We start from the raw sequence: 8080 nt of genomic DNA on the forward strand, positions 1-8080 counted from the left end.
CCATAATGCTTTATTACAGTGGGATTCAAACTATTCACAGTATTTTAATTACCAAGGTCTCACAAAGGAAAAAAAGCTGTATTCATACAAGGAAATAGGGCAACATGGAGGTTCTCATGTGAACCAGAGCTCTAAGGAAAATATTGTCCGTGAGGCATAAGGCTGCCTACATCTAGACTTACACAATGGTGTAAATACTTTGAGCCAGCTAAATAATGTAAAATTGACACAAAAATCAAAAGCAGAACATTAAATAGGTTATGAAAAAGCCTGACCTGTTGACTAATGTTACTCCAGACAAAATTTAGGTTTGATTAATCTATTCCTTAAAATCTAGTTGTTGTAGGCCAAAGTGAAGAGTTACACAGAGGAAACCTAAATGTTTTTCCTAAACTAGAGGCTTTTATGTATAAAGTTTACCCAAGTGAATTTTACATGGAAGCAGGCCATCAGGCTCTACCACGCTGTGTAGAGATACAGAGCTGGTTTTCCTTTTCTTCTTTGCAAGTTATTTCTATACATTTACCATTTTGATTAGACTGGAAACCTGAAAGGATAAGGCTGAAGAAGACTCTCATGCTCTTCTTTTTAAAAAACCCAAACAGTCATACCCTGAAATGTTGACTGAGCTATATGCTGTCAGCTCTCCTTGACTTTAAAGATGCCCTTAACTTCATCTGTGCTGTATGATAAGGATTGTGACTTCTCCTTTCTCCGAACCCGTGGAAAGATCTCTGGGGCTGATTTGATTTAGAGAAGCTGAGAATAGGCAAGTTTCTGTTACTTGCTTTGTCCTTATCTTACATAACAGTTAGGGTACTGCCAAATCCCTGCATGTTGAAGAAAGTGATTGCAAAGGCCTGTAATATTTGGTGGTAGAGACAAAAATCTCAAAACAATCAAGCAGTTTCTTGGGAAATGGAGAAAGCTAGAGGAGATGTTGCTTCCTGATACAAATAAAGATGCTAGGCCTTCATACTTGAAGTCAGAATTTCCTTCCATATATCCTTTAAACTAGTTCTAGTATGGACAGACATGTCCTTCCTAACCAGTTTTGGGCATAGGAAATTATTTTTTTACAAGGTAGATAAAAACCATGTTGCACAGCTCACCTCCACTTCTTCTATCTCCTGCCAGTTGCCAAGCCTCTACTCATGGGCTAATCTGATGGACAGTGGACAGGAACACATCTGCTTCTTACAGTCTCTGGTGAAGCCATGTTGTTTGGGGCTGTCTGATGACCTTTGCCCTCTGCTCAGTGGTGGTAAGGCCACACCTGGAGTCACACCTGGTGTCTCAGCTTTGGCCAGCAGCAAGTCTCTTGTGCAGCCATCTGAAACTGGCTCTGTCCCCTGTGCGGGCAACTCCTGGTGTCTTCACATAGAAGCCACCCCTGAAGCCATGCCACTACCAAAACCTTGACACATAAGTCCAGTATCAAAACACAGAAAGATAAAGAATGCAAGGGTACAAGAAACAGACAAGAATTCAAAAGTGAGAACACTGAATCATGGGTAGGTAGAGAGGAGGCAGGTGGAGAACAAGTCTGATGAGGAGCAGCTGAGGGAGCTGGGGTTATTTAGTCTGGAGGAGATTGAGGGGAGACCTGATCACTCTCTACAACTACCTGAAAGGAGGCTGTAGTGAGGTGAGGGTCAGTCTCCTCTCTCCAGTAGTGAATGATAGGACATGAGGAAATGGCCTCAAGTTGCACCAGGGGAGGTTTAGATGGAAGATTAGGAAAAATTTCTTCAGTGAAAGGGTTGTCAAGCACTGGCACAGGCTGCCCAGGGAAGTGGTTGAGTCACCATCCCTGGAGGCATGTAAAAGAGGTGCAGAAGTGGCACTTGGGGACATGGCTGTGTTAGTGCTGGGGTAACGTTTCGACTCAGTGACGTTAACGGTCTTTCCCGCGAGGCCCGATTCTGTGCGGCGGAGCAAGCGCGGGGTGAGAGGTCGCTCCCGCAGGGCCGCCTCGCAGCCACCAGGCGGCGGCAGCAACCCACCGAGATGGTAGGAGCCTCATGCTCCCGAGGCCAGCAGGGCCGCCGGGTAGCCGAGTGCCGGAAGGCCGCGCCTCCCCGCACGCCGCAGGACACAGCCTGCACCGCGTCCTGACGCTGCTGGGACGCCGGCCCCCGCCTCCCCGCCGCCGAGCCCGGAAGCTGCTGTCCATCCGGGGCCTCCGTCACGGCTTGCGCCGGTGTCCTTAGGGCTTTCAACGGGACCTGCCGATCGATGGAGCGGCTCCGCGCCTAGACCCGGAGCCCAGCGCACGTGTGAGGCCCGGCCGTCACTCAGCTACCGTTGCCCTGCTGACCTTACCCGTTACCACCGCAGCTAACTGCGAGTGTCAGAAAGTAGTCGTTAACAGCAACAACTTAAACGACAACAGCCTCTAGATTGTCCTGTGCTAACTGTACTTGGAAGCAGTGCATCACTGATGAAAGTTGGCCCGTGGAGCTGGTTCCAGTACTCCACCACAGGACATTAGATGTTAATCGATGCTATTTTCTCACCTCAGTGCACAACCAGGACCCCAAGGCCAAGGCCATCCCGGATGAGCCCCCAGTTGTGATAAATTATTTAGTCCCGAACATTATTCTAATTAATCTTACGATTTATTAAACGAAAAAAGGCAAGCATACAGCACTGAGTGCCCCAGGAGTCTCCGCTCAACCAAGACGCACAGCTCCCGGTTTCGGTTTTTATTTCTTAGGCTAATACATATTCATAGCTATGTCCTACGCCTGCGCTCAATAGGACCTCGTTGTGCTGAGTCATGCTGACTGACAGGTTGCCTCTGCCCAGCATCACGCGACCAGCAATAAAGCCGGTTTAAGCAACCGCCGCTAACCGCCGGAGAAAAAAAAAAAAGGGCGGCTTGCAAAAAGATGGGAACTATATACATCTTAAGCCTGCGGTTATACAACACACATTGACACGAATTAGATGAACACATGTCACAAAAGGAATGAAGTACAGGTTCCACGATGTCTCATAGAATGGTAAGGGTTGGAAGGGACTTTCCAACTCCCCTGCAGAAGCAGGTCCACCTAGATCATGTCACATAGGAATGTGTCCAGTCGGGTCTTGAAAACCTCCAAGGAAGGAGACTCCACACCCTCCCTGGGCAGCCTGTGCCAGGTGCTCCATCACCCTCACAGTGAAATAGATTTTTCTGATGTTTAAATGGAACTTTTTGTGTTCCAGCTTCATCCCATTACCCCTTGTCCTGTTGCTGGATACAATAGAGTAAAAGAGATGCACCTCCTGATATCCACCATTTAGATATTTGTAAATATTAATAAGATCCTCCCTCAGTCTCCTCTTCTCTAGACTAAACAGCCCCAGTTCCTGCAGCCTTTCCTTGTATGAAAGATGTTCCAGTCCCCTGATCATCTTGGTGGCCCTGCGCTGGACTCTCTTCAGAAGTTCTCCATCCCTCTTGAGCTCAGGAGCGCAGAACTGCACACAGTACTCCAGATGAGGCCTCACCAGGGCAGAGTAGAGGGGGAGCAGAACCTCTCTTGACCCGTTGGACACACTCTTCTTGATGCATCCCAGGATGCCATTGGCCTTATTGGCCACCAGGGCACGTTGCTGGCTCATGTTTACTTTATTATTAATCTGCTCCCAGGTCTCTCTGCAGAGCTGCTCTCCAGCAGATCAATCCCTAGACTGTACTGGTGCATGGGGTTGTTCTTCCCCAAATGCAAGACTCTGCACTTGTCCTTGTTAAACCTCATGGGGTTCCTCTCTGCCCAACTCTCAAGCCAGTCAAGATCCCTCTGAATGGCAGCACAGCCTCCTGGGGAATCAGCCAGTCCTCACAGTTTGGTGTCATCAGTGAACTTGCTGAGTGTACACTCTGTCCCTTCATCCAGGTCATTGATGAAGATATTGAACAAGACTGGCCTCAGAACCGATCCCTGTGGAACTCCACTGGCCACAGGCCTCCAACTCGATTCTGTGCCATTGATCACCACCCTCTGGGCTGTCATTCAGCCAGCTCTCGATCCACCTCACTATCCACTCATCCAAGCCACACTGCTTGAGCTTTCTGATGAGGATGTAATGGGAGATGGTGTCAAAAGCCTTGCTGAAGTCAAGGTGATTTCAGGAGGTTCCAGAGGGTTCCAGCTCCCTTGCACTTGTGAGGATGGCTTCAGGTCTGTAGTCCAGAGAAGGTAAACGTTTTTCAACCTAATCCATTAAAAAAAAAGAAAAAAAAAAAAGACAGAAAATAACTACACGTGGTAGGTACCTGTACTACTTGATATTCTCAAAATAAACATGACCTGTAGGTGTGTATTAATGACCCCTAACAGTCCATATCAGCACATCTATATGGAGTGAAACACCTCATTTCTCCAGGCCAGGTAATCCTTTTAAGTCTCAAAGTGAAGACTACCAGTCTACCCATATGGAGATGTACATCTGGAGGCATAGTTGTGTCAACGTGTGTTTCTCCTGGGCTGTTTTCTCCAGGATGAGTGTGATCTGTCCAGCACTTTCTCAGTAGCTACACTTCAGGACCATGTGGCATCGGTCCCAGAGGCTCTATCAGGGAAGCTTCAGGCTACTGGCCCACAAATCCAGAGCCTATGCACTATAGAAATACCCAAGCATTCAACCCCACTTCATAGGCAACCGATGTTTATTTGTAATGTGAGGCTTTGTAATGCTGAAAGGGCTGCTGAACTCAACAGTAGCTGCCACTTCCCAGCATGGTAGTTTGCATCTCTAGCCAGAAAGCAGTGCTTTTCCCCACTGGGCCATGACAGAGCACTGAGTTGTTCATCTGGCATAACACAGTGCATGTCATCTCATGCTGAAAACACTGCAAAACTATAGACCAGAAGTAAGTTTCCTAGCTGGGAGGCACAAGGACTAAAAGAATCTACAAGTGCTGTTTTCCCTCCTTTTTTAACTGAGTTTCAATTCAACTGAAGCTACTGTTGGATTTTTGGTGAGGATCTAAAAAGCCTACAGGTACAGGCCACAGGTTTGAACCACTTTCCCCTTGTAGTGACTCTGTGTTGTGGTTTGGCCTAGCTAGCACAGCAGCACCACGACAGTCTCTCGCTTGGTGCCCCCATTCACCCCCACCCTCGTTAGGATGGCAGAGGGCCCAGCAAAATGGGAGTAAAAAGATAAGCAAGGTTGTTGTGGACTGAGACAAGGGCAGGGAGGGCTCACTGCCAATTACGGTTCCTGGCAAAACCGACTCCAGTACTCGACTTAGAGAGGAAGGTAGCAAAGTTTATTCTACAAGAAACAGAATGGAATGAAAGCAAAAAGGGAGCAGGATGATGAGAAGATTACACCCAGCACTTTAAGATCTCTGTCCCCATCCCTCCTTTCTTCCTGGGCCCAGCTCACTGCTCCTAATATCTCTACCTCCTCCCTCCTCAACGGCTCAGGGAGGCAGGGAATGGGGGATGTGGTCAGTCTCTCATAGATGGGCTCTGCTGCATCTCTCTGCTCAGATGAGGATGACTCCTGGCATTCTTCCCCTGCTCCAACACAGGGTTTCTCCTGAACTAACAGTCCTTAACAAACTTCTCTGGTGTGGGTTGCTCCCAACAGCTGCGGCTTCTGGTGGTACAAGGTCCCTCACACGGGACATAGTCCTTGATGAATATCTCTGGTGTGGATTCTTTGCTACAGTTGCAGTTTCTGCAGTTACAGGGGCCCTCTCTCAGGACAAGGCCTCTTCTGGACATAAGTTCAATGAGCTGCTTTGTCTTGGGTTCCTCCCCACAGTTACAGCTGTGGATATTGGGTCCCTTCCTCAGGACACGGCCTGCTCCAGCCATAGTGATAAAGGGTCCCTCTCTCAGGACACGGCCTCTTCCGGTCATAGGTTTAATGAAGAAAATTATTGCCCCTGGCTCAGGGTCTGTAGTGAAGTGATTGGGTCCCTCCCATGGGACATGGCCTCCTCCGGCCATAGTCACTGTCCCTGGCTCAGGGCCTTTAATGAAGTGAATCGCTGGCCCTGGTCTGGGATCAGCTGTAGCAAAATGAGTCTCTGCCCCTAATACAGAGTCATTATCAAAATGAGTCTCTACCGCTGATGCAGGGTCTTTAAAGAAATGAAAATAAATCTCAGCTTCACCAGTTCTCTCTGTAGAATGCCAGGGAGTCTCTGCTACAACATACCTCCTCCTCTCTTTCATCACTGACCTTGGAGTCCGCATGGTTGTTTCTCTCACTGTTCCTACTCCTTGCACCACCACCAGCCAGAAGAAAAAGAAGGGGCAGAGAAGAAGGAAGAAGATTGTTTCTGTATCACAGTCTGCGGTTACATTTAGTGCACTCTTTGGATTCTTGCTGGGAATGGGGAAGGCAGATGAGTGGACACACGTTGTAGAAAAACTGCTGTCTTCCGAGCTGGTCCTGATGACTAGCACCAAGACACAACAGTAATTTTGTCAGTGAGTGATGCATTTACAAAGACAACTTTGTAAAGTTGTCCATGTTTCCAGTGGAGCAGGCAATGACTCTGTGTACAGACAAGGGCAGAAGGGAGGACAGCTCTGTGGGGACACAGATTGTTGGCCATGTGGTGATTCAGGGAAAGGGCATTAGAATGATTTCACAGCTCATCTGCCATCTCTCCCCCAGCTTTTACTGTAACCCAAGGAGTGTACGAGCTGCAAATACTCAGACACCTCTTAGTCTGGTCTTTGAGTGGTTTTTGCTTTCTTCCTTGGAAGGGAACTTTTGTCTTCAATCTTCCCATTTAATACTGTCCAATAAACTGCAGGTTTGATTGCAGCACAGTTAAAGAGGCAGGCCTGAGCTGGAGATATCTGAAGGCCATCAAGTGGGTCGCTGTAGCTCTGTTTTGGCCTCAGACTGCAAGAAAAACCCAGCAACTGACTCCATGCCAGTGTGGTCCTGCATTTTTAATTCTACACCTGGTTCTAGGAAAGGCTGCAATTCTTGAGAGGAAGATGGAAGGGGGTCCTCTAACTGCAACATCCTAACCAAACCTACTCTCCTTTAGCACCTGAGATACAACATGAGAACCAAAAGGCAACATCTTCAGCCATCCAGCCTGAAAATGAAATCAAATGAGTTACCTGATGAGTTACCACAGCAATCTTAATAATTCCAGACAAACATCTGCACAGACAAGATCTCCTCATGTCAGGCAATTAGATCTCTATGAAGGTGTAAATCAAAACATGAACTTACAAATCATCATCATCAAATGTTGCCAGAGGCTGTGTTTCCCATTTCTTTTTTACATTTTACTAACGTTGGATGTTTCTGGAATATGCTCATTTAGCTTTGTCAGAAAGTAAGTCAGAAATTGAATTTGTGACTTGGATGAAATGGATGAGTCTTAAAATCTTGAAAATAATGTTGTGAACGTTTGTGGAAGTGGCTCATGCTTTCATTGGTTGGCTATTCACTTGAATTCCTTTCATATTATGATGTAGATGTATGCACAGACATAAAGCTATCATATGTGTTACATCTACTCAGTGTGTTTGCCTTCAAAGCATTGAAGGCCTGTCCTGTCGGCTAGGCTGTCCACCTGTAACTGATACCTCTCATCCCTGACTGCTACATGTTGGGAAAGTGTCCAACAAGGAGGCTGAGCCATCTGCAGCAGGTGTCTCATGTCTTGATTTCTTACTATTGTAGACCAAGATCTGTGAAATTCATCTCTACTGCACTACAGAGTTACTTAGGTGCATTACCTTGCCCTTCGAGACAAATTATTAAATTTGCTGCTGCTGCTGTAGATTGTGTTGTACTGGGCACTCTGCCTTTTCTTTATTCCAGCATTAAAACATCAAAGCATTCATTGAAAGAAGAAGATGGTATCATACTGTCTGTGCTGAGTGACGTTTTAGTGTGAAGGTCATGCTGGAGTCCTGTTAATTTCCATCTCCCTTATGTTGTTTCTAGTCAGATGTTTTAGAAATTCCAGTAAGAAACAAGGATAGTATTCTGTATGACTTTGTCAAATATTTTGAATATAGTTTGTGCAAAGGTCAAATGTTCCTGTGTGGTCAACAACTGATAAGCAACGTTTAACAATGCACCATTTAAAGTA

The sequence above is a fragment of the Colius striatus genome, chromosome 3 (assembly GCF_028858725.1).
Source record: "Colius striatus isolate bColStr4 chromosome 3, bColStr4.1.hap1, whole genome shotgun sequence".
Lineage (NCBI taxonomy): Eukaryota > Metazoa > Chordata > Aves > Coliiformes > Coliidae > Colius > Colius striatus.